Genomic DNA, 9,087 nt, shown 5'->3' on the forward strand with positions numbered 1-9,087 from the left:
ATGACTCTGACCTTAAAGAGGATATCCATAGATTTCCATCCTTCTCACAAACTCATGATTACTACCTTCTCAATCACCTCCACAATGTTTTACAAAAACAAGCAAGCACTACATTTAAAAACAAGCCTATTCCCGCTGTGGTCTGGATGTTGCGTTCCTCCAAAGGTCAAGTTGAAACTTAATCCCCATTGTGATGGAATTAAGAGGATGGACTTTTTTGAGAAGTGATTAATTTATGAGGGCTCCACCCTCATGAATTAATGCCCTTTTAAAAGAGGCTTCAGAGAGTGACCTGGCCCTTTGGTCCCTTCTGTGATGTAAGAACAGGATGTTCATTTCCTTGGGAGGATGTGGCCAAAAGGCACCATGTGGGAAGCAGAGAGTGGACAGTTACCAGACCCTAAATCTGCCAGCACCTTGGACACTACACCACAGCCTCCAGAACTGTGAGAAATAAATTTTTATGCTTTATAAATTACCTACTCTACAGTGTTTTGCACAGCAGCAGAAATGGATTAAGTCAAACACTTTCATCTTTTTTCTATCTTTGTTTTTGTTGAAATCTGCCTTTACTTAAGAATAAGGTACAAGGGTGTGTGTGTGTGTGTGTGTGAAGAAATGAATGGAATATTATTTTCCCACCCCCCAAATAATCTTGTTCATACTCTCAGGTACCACAGCCTACCACCTTGAGACTACTGGGGAAATAGGAAAAAGGATACACAAGACAAAGGGAGAAGAAGAAGAAGGGTCTGTGGGACTAATGAGCACTCTAAGGAGAGCAGGGACAAAGTAAGACTCTAAACAGAGAGTGAGGCTTCTCTCTCTCTCACTTCTTCTGATTTTAAGTGTATGAGTAACACCCAGACACACACACATGCAAAGAAAGCTAGGGTTACTGATAAGGGAGGAGGCCATGATGGAGCAGTGAATGGGTGACAGGGAAAGCAGAAAGAAACAAAAATATCTATTGGTCATTGCTTGGTGCCTCTTTTAGTTTTCTAGTGCTGCCGTAAGAAATAACTACGAATTTAGCTCCTTAAAACAACACAAGTTTATTATCTCACGGTTCTGTAAGTCAGAAATCCTACACTTGGATAGTTTCTCTGGGTCCCGTGAGACTGAAATCAAGACATCCACAGGGCTGGACTCCTTTCTGGAATCTCTGAAGATGAACCTGATTCCACTTTGGCAGATTTGATTGCATGCAGTTGTAGGACTGGGGCACTTGTTTTCTTGCTAGCTATAGGCCAGGGGTTGTTCTCAGCTTCAGGTTGAGAACAGGTTACTGCCCACATTCCTTGGCTCACAGCAACATTGGACCAAGTCTTTCACATGCTTTGACTCCCTCTGACTTCCCCATCTGCCATATCTCTAATGTTTCTGCCTCCATTTTCTACCTTTGAGGGCTCATATGATTACAGTGGGCCCAATTAGAGTCAGCTGATTAGTGACCTTAATCACATGTATAGAGACTTTCAGGACAATGTCTAGATTAGTATTTGGTTGAATAACCAGGGGATGGAAATCTTGGATGGACAATTTTAGAAATCTGCCTACTGTAGTGTGAAGTGCCATGCTGACATAATAAATTCCACATATTATCAAATTTAATTTTCCAAAAAATAGTATAACCAGGTGATAGGTACTGTTATCACTAAAAACAAGAGCAAGAACAACAATCTTCCTATTGTTTGTTTCCAGCCAATGATAGCTATCAAGCTACTTTAAAACATCTCTAAAAGGATTTTATTTTTAAAGTTATATATTTAAAAAATAACTCGTCAACATGTCTGTTGCATAAGCAAGGGACAAGTATAACTGAGGTTATTTTGGATCATTTTAAAGAAAATTTCAACCTGCCTTCTCTCTATGCTCATTTCCATAGTGTGACCAAAAATCCTAATGCTGAATTAGTGATCATGGCATTTCCACGGCAACATACCAGGGTGCATCCAGCATAAGGCCTTCTTCTCTTAACTGCAGCATAAACAATTCACATGATTATGGGCTATTAAAAAGCCACAGACAAGGACCTGTAAGTAGAAAAATAAAGGGAAGGTTCTGGTAATGTACATTGGAATACATTTTGGCAATCCCTAACAAGCAACATCAGAAAGAAGATACTGAGAAAATGGTAAAGAATTCTTCCAATTGGATTTTGCAAAAATTGGACAGGTTCTCAGCCAGCTGACTTTGTGGAAGTGCTTCTGCAAGATTTTAGGATAGTTTTTCTCTGTATTAAGTGCTGATTTTTAAATATTTCTCTTTCCTTCTCCCTCATTATCCACACACACAAAAATTCTTTTCTCACTACATAGACAGAAAAGTAAGAAAGTTTATGACATAGTTTTGTTATGTATATATTATTTTAAGCTGAGAGAGAAAAGTAAAAGAATATATAATTTGGATTTTTTTAATATCAGAAACAAAGCCCAGGAAGAAAACAGCTTTTTAAAAACATCATTCACAATGTTTCTTTAAACCCAGCAAAATCCATACCACTGTCCTGGTAGGTGTCTTACAAATTGTGAGTAGATGAACTTTGAATTGAGCCTTTCCAGACAGACCCCTTACTGTTGTATGTATCCTTGTCTAGGCTGTCAACTAATGCAGAGATTTCTGTCTACCTTATCATTTTTTAAAATTCAGATACTCATGGGGGAAGACATGTTTTAAGTCACATTAAAATGAATGTGTTTTATCAAGTACAGTATCTTACTCTCCAGCTGTTCAGAGCCCACCACTATCCTTAAGTAAAAGGGGGTAAAACCACTTCCCTTTAGACACATCCTTCCTATATACCCCCTAGGCTGCCTTTTTATAAGTTCTTCCCCCAAGGGTGCTATTGCTATGCATTTCACATTTTGGCTTTAACCCGTGCTGACCTTGTGTTCATATGGCATGTTTTGCCTGTGTAAAATGTTCCAGAAGATAAATTTTGAGGATTTATACAGTTGATGACTCCACTGTTGAAAATTTTAATACAAAAGACTCTCTTGTCTCTGACATTGTCACCATTTTACCAGAATAATCATTTGCAAAATTATTATTCAACAAAGTTAACACTGTCATCTGACAGAACCTTACAGGAAAAGCTTACACACAAAAAAAAATTACACAAAGAAAATAAGGTCTATCAATATCATAAGAGCCTTTTGATATGACCTAGTAAAGTATTGTATGGTGATCAATATACAAAGCAACCAATGCAGCCATTTAAAGCTGTTAGCATTCATAAGGAGTTGTGTCAACAAGACCTCTGTTTCATTTTGAAAATGGAATTGTATTTTATGTGGAATGTTGAATCACAGGTATGACTATCTTTTGAAGTCTAAAAGATAAGCAATAAGCAATGAATCATATCTCTCAATTGGCAAGGAAGAGTCAGAAAGGCCCTGAAGACATTCGGAAGATGTTGCAGACAGACACAACCTTGGCACAGTGGGCACAGTGGGAAGAATATGGGCTTTAGGGTCAGGCAGAATTTTCTCCCAGTCCCAGTACTTGGCAATTTACAAACCAGTCACCTTGGGCAAGTTGCTTAACTTCTCAGAACCTTAGTTTTCACAAGTTTAACATATGGATAATTAGAAGGACATATAACACGTTTTCTGAATCAAGATTCTTCAAAGAGTGAAATAGGGGAGAGGGGTACTGTTAATAATTAAATCAGCATGACAGGATTAACCGAGACTGTGAGAGAGAGGCAAGCCAGGATGTTTGGCCATCGTATCAGGATAATTAAAAACCGGTGCCTACACTGACAACACTAAATGCGGTAAGGATGTGAAACAACAGGAGCTCTCATTCATTGCTGATGGGGATGCAAAACGGTGCAGTCACTTTGGAAAACAGTTTGGCAGTTTCTTGCAAAAGTAAACACAATTTTACCTGGAGATCCAGCAATTGTGCCCTTTGGTATTTACCCAAATAAATGGAAAACTTACCTCCTTATAAAAATATGCACATTGACTGCACTCCAGTACAGAGCGAGACTCCGCCTCAAAAAAAAAAATATGCACATTGATGTTTATAGTAGCTTCATTCATAATTGCCAAAACTTAGAAACAACTAAGATGTCCTTCAGTAGATGGGTGGGTAAACTTTGGTACATCCAGACAACAGAAGATTATTCATCATTAAAAAGAAATGAGGTATCAAGCCATGAGAAGACATGGAAGAAACTTAAATTCATATTACTCAGTGAAAGAAACCAATCCGAAAGAGCTACATGCTGTATGAATCCAAATATATGACATTCTGGGGAAAGATGAGACTATGGAGACAGTAAAAACATCAGTGGTTGCCAGGGATTAAAAGCCAGGAAACAATGAGTAGGCAGAACACATGGATTTTTTAGGACAGTGAAACTACTCTGAATGATACCATAATAGTAATTACATGTCCTTATAAATTTGGCCAACCACGTAGAATGTAAAATACCAAGAGTGAACACTGACATAAACTACGCACTTCCAGTGATTATGTGTCAATGTAGGCTCATCAGTCGTAACAAATGTACCATTTTGGTGGAGGATGTTGATAGTGGGGAAGGTTGTACATATGTAGCGGGAGGTAGTATATATATATGTATATATATATATATACACCTTTAGCTCAATTTTGCTGTGAACCCAAAATCGCTCCAAGAAATAGCATCTATTAATTTTTAAAAAGGAAGAAAGAAAAAAGTAAATGCCTAATACTGGGAGGTTGTTGTGACAACTAATAAAAATACATAAACACTTAGCACATAGTCTACACTAAATAAAAATCAGTCTTTCTGTTTCTTTCCCTCTCTTTTGACCTTGAAAAACGCAAATAAGAACACAATCTTAGTACTTATAACAATGAAGAGATTATGTATCATCTAACAGTATTTATAACTCAGTCTATTTCCCCATTAAAATATTACAAATTAGGATCTATTTATTATAACAATATATACTCTACAATCCACACATTTAATCATGCCTGTTAAATGAGTGACTGAATAAATAAATGAGTCACAAACTCTTCTCTTTTCTACAACACTCTTTTTGCACTTGACTCTGCCATTCTCCATGTATTAGTGGACAGAGGACAGGACCTTGATGTCTGAATTCACCAGCTACATGAGCTTGGGAAAGTCACTTCAACTCTTTGTACCTCAATTCTCTCATTTGTCAAACCAGCAATCATTAAACTCTTTGAGATAATGGCTGGGAATACATAGTACTTTGCTTAACATATAACTACCTAATAACATTACTTTCCTTCTTTCTTCTGTCCTTATGACGTTTCCATTTGACCCCTACAATTTTGTCTCCTAAATATAAGCATTTTTTTAGAGGTTTCTGGTACATACATTTCTCCTAAATATAAGTATTTTTTAGAGGTTTCTGGTCCCTGGTTATCACACATTTTTTTCAGGTAAACTGGTTAATCACTAACTATCAAAAGTAATAAATTACAGTTGTTTCAGAAAGTTAATTGAAAAATATGGATGTAGGAATTTTGACATAATCTTAGAATCCATTGATAAAAACCCAGGATTTCCCATATCTACCAGTAAGCAGAAGAGGGAGCTCTAAGCCTGGAATTCAAACTCCAGCTTTCTTAAAACTAAAACTTGATCAAATTTTTGAACCTGCATAAACAAACTCTAAACCAAAAATATCTAAACTATATAAATTCAAGAAGACAGCAAAAAAATTCTGATCCATCGTCCAAGGATTTAAATATGGAAGAATTTATCTTTTGTCCCAAACTCAATATAAACTTTAATGTCATTAACGTGAAATGCCTGCTTTCAAGACATGCTTATTTTTAAAAGTCCACTGATATATTTAAATATATACAAGTATTTGTAAGTTTTTCCTATGTGTGATAATATACCCGTTTTGTGCATAAAAACGTTTGAGAATATGTAAAGAATGGGGTCATTTTTCTATTTGTTACAACTTTCTTCTAGTCTAATTCTCTGTGTTGCTAAAATTTAGAAACACATTCTTAAGGCGATACAAATGTCAAATCTCTATGATTCGTGGCAGCATTAGTCTTTTATCCATTTGTGGTCAAATCTGACTGGTTCTTATTGTTTTTAATAGCTATATCTATATTTATCCTGCTGTCTCCTTCTCTTTCTCTCTCTTTATAATTTTATCAGTTCAGACCTCACAATCTATATCTTAGTAATTTTTCAGACATTACCAGAAAGTATGAAAACATAATTATTTCACAACTTAATTCCAGCACAGTTATATACAAAAGAGAAGGAGCAAAGGATTAGGGCATGTACTACTTCAGTCAATTACATTATCTGAAGCACCAAGAAGAGAAAAAAAGCATCTCCATTCAATCAATATTATGGCTTACTCACATTTTCTATGTAAAATGTGATGTAAAATGAGGGTAATGGTGTGAAATGAGGATGTAAAAATGAGGGACTGGGAATTTGAAAATGCTCTGTCACTATCTCTGAGACTCTTAAAACATAGAATTTTGCTTATCTTAACTTTGAAACGAGAAGAATAATTACTATTCTACAAGGCTGTTGGACAGATTAAATGAAATAATATATGGGTGCAAATTTTTTACACAGTGTCTGTAACACAGTTGCTCAATATAAATGCCTGTCTTCTTTTCTAATTTTATAAAGCCTCTATCATTAAAGTTTGTGCTTTAATACAAACCAGACTGGGCGCTGTGGCTTACGCCAGTAATCCCAGCACTTTGGGAGGCTGAGGCAGGCAGATCATGAGGTCAGGAGTTCGAGACCAGCCTGGCCAACATGGTGAAACCCCATCTCTACTAAAAATACAAAAATAAGTTCAGGGTGGTGGCACGTCCTTATTTTAACAACATATACTCTACAATCCACACATTTAATCATGCCTGTTAAATGAGTGACTGAATAAATAAATGAATCACAAACTCTTCTCTTTTCTACAACACTCTTTTTGCACTTGACTCTGCCATTCTTCATGTATTAGTGGACAGAGGACAGGACCTTGATGTCTCAATTCACCAGCTATGCATTTTGTTTATTTTAGTTGTCACAACAACCTCATGGTATTACTGGCATAAGGATTACACAGCTACTCAGGAGGCTGAGGCAGGAGACTTGCTTGAACCCAGGAGGCGGAGGTTGCAGTGAGCTGAGATTGCGCCATTGCACTCCAGCCTGGGCAAGAGAGCAAGACTCCGTCTTGAAAAAAAAAAAAAATCAATCAATCAATCAATAATAAAAAATACACAAACCACATACAGAAAACTATCAGAAGATTTCTATATCAAGGCATTCTCATACATAGATTGGTGGTTGATTATGTAATGATAACACCAAAGCAATGTCAAATTCTAATAAAACCTAAAACTTTTTGGAGCACTAACTGCCTATTAGGCATTGTACATCACAGGCTACAGTTAACTTAATCTTCATTATTATCCTTCGATATACGTCCTGTTATTGTCATCCACTTACCCATGAAGGCATGGAGAGGCTTCTTAATTGTCTCAAAACCTCACAGCTACTGCTCAACAAAGCAAATGTGTTTGACCACAAAACCAGAATTCTTAACCATTCCCCTCACTGCTCAAGCATCTTCTGAAACAGAAGGGTTGAGTACACATGATTTGCAGTAGGGTTTCAACTCTCAGTATATTTTAACAAGCTCCTAAGCAAATTTATTGTAAATATGTTCCAATCCTGCTAATCTGACTAATCTATACATCACAATCTCCAGTCCCATCATTTTAGATAGATTCCTATACCATTATCTACTATGATTTTGCCCTACAAAACAGAAAATCTAGTAAATGGAAGTAAATTAATAGTAAAGTTCTAAATGTATTGACACTGACCCAGCATATTAATGTATAAATGAGTAAACATATCCTTTTCATTCATTAATGCTTAAAGCTCAACAGATATTACTTGCAAAAATGCTCATTCTGTTTGAGTAATACTGAAAAAGAAATTATAATGATCAGTAATCACCTCCCTAAAATCAACCAACATTAACTCTAGCAATTTTTTACTTACTGTTATCAAGAATAACCTAGTAACTACCTCCAAAGCAGCTAATTTATTTCATTTATTCTCTAAAAATAATTATACTTTAATGAGCTACTTTTCAGGGTAACATGCTCATTTATTGCAGTGTATCAAAAGATTTTATGTAACTGAACTATTAGGCTTAACCTTATCATATGGTCCTCTTAAAAAGTCTGGGAAAAAACAAATGCTTTTAACTCTTAATACTGATTTTTATCTGCTCCACACTCAGCTTGAGTTGGTTGTCTGTAAATCAATCCTTCTGACATGTAGGTGTAAATTTCCGCTTCTCCACTTCAGGAAAGTTTCCACCACATTTCTGGGCTTTAGTTTTCTTCTCTGTAAAACTAGGTCTTTCCAGTGTGTTGCTTACCCCGAAGCCCAGGTTCATAAACATAACTGAATACTGTGCACCATACTGAAATTTTCTGCCGATACCTCAAATTCCCAATGTCTTCCAAAATAAAGATCTCACACCCGTTGTCAGTCCCCTCTCTCACAATTCCCACATATCTTTCGTAATCAGTCTCTAAAATCTACCAATGTCTTGAGTCCATTGTCTTCTTTCTGTTCTTTAATTACAGCTTTTATCATCTCTTAATTTTTTTGTTTGTTTTTACACTTTCCATGTCCTTATCTTTCTGTACTACATTCTGATCCATTTCCTCATCTCTCTCATCTAGTCATTAAATTTATCTTGAGTTCTTTTTGTTCGTCTAGTTTAACCTCTTCACACAATTCTTTATTTTATTAGATATACTTTTATAGCTATAATTTCTAATTGGTTCTTTTTTCAATCCTCCTTATATTTTTCCAGAATATTCTTGTCATCAATTTATGGCTTATTTTCTTCCCACCATTTCCTAAAAAATTTCAGACAGACAAGTTTGACAGGTTTTTTTCAAATTCTTCCATCTTGAATAATTGGATGTGAACCTCACATGTATTTCACCTTCTGACATTCTTTTGTAGTGGTTCATTTTCTCATGAGCCTTAAAATTTTAAGTCCTTTTCAGTAGTGTTATGGAGCTGTCATGAATGGGGTT

Source organism: Piliocolobus tephrosceles, chromosome 5 (genome assembly GCF_002776525.5).
Source record: "Piliocolobus tephrosceles isolate RC106 chromosome 5, ASM277652v3, whole genome shotgun sequence".
Lineage (NCBI taxonomy): Eukaryota > Metazoa > Chordata > Mammalia > Primates > Cercopithecidae > Piliocolobus > Piliocolobus tephrosceles.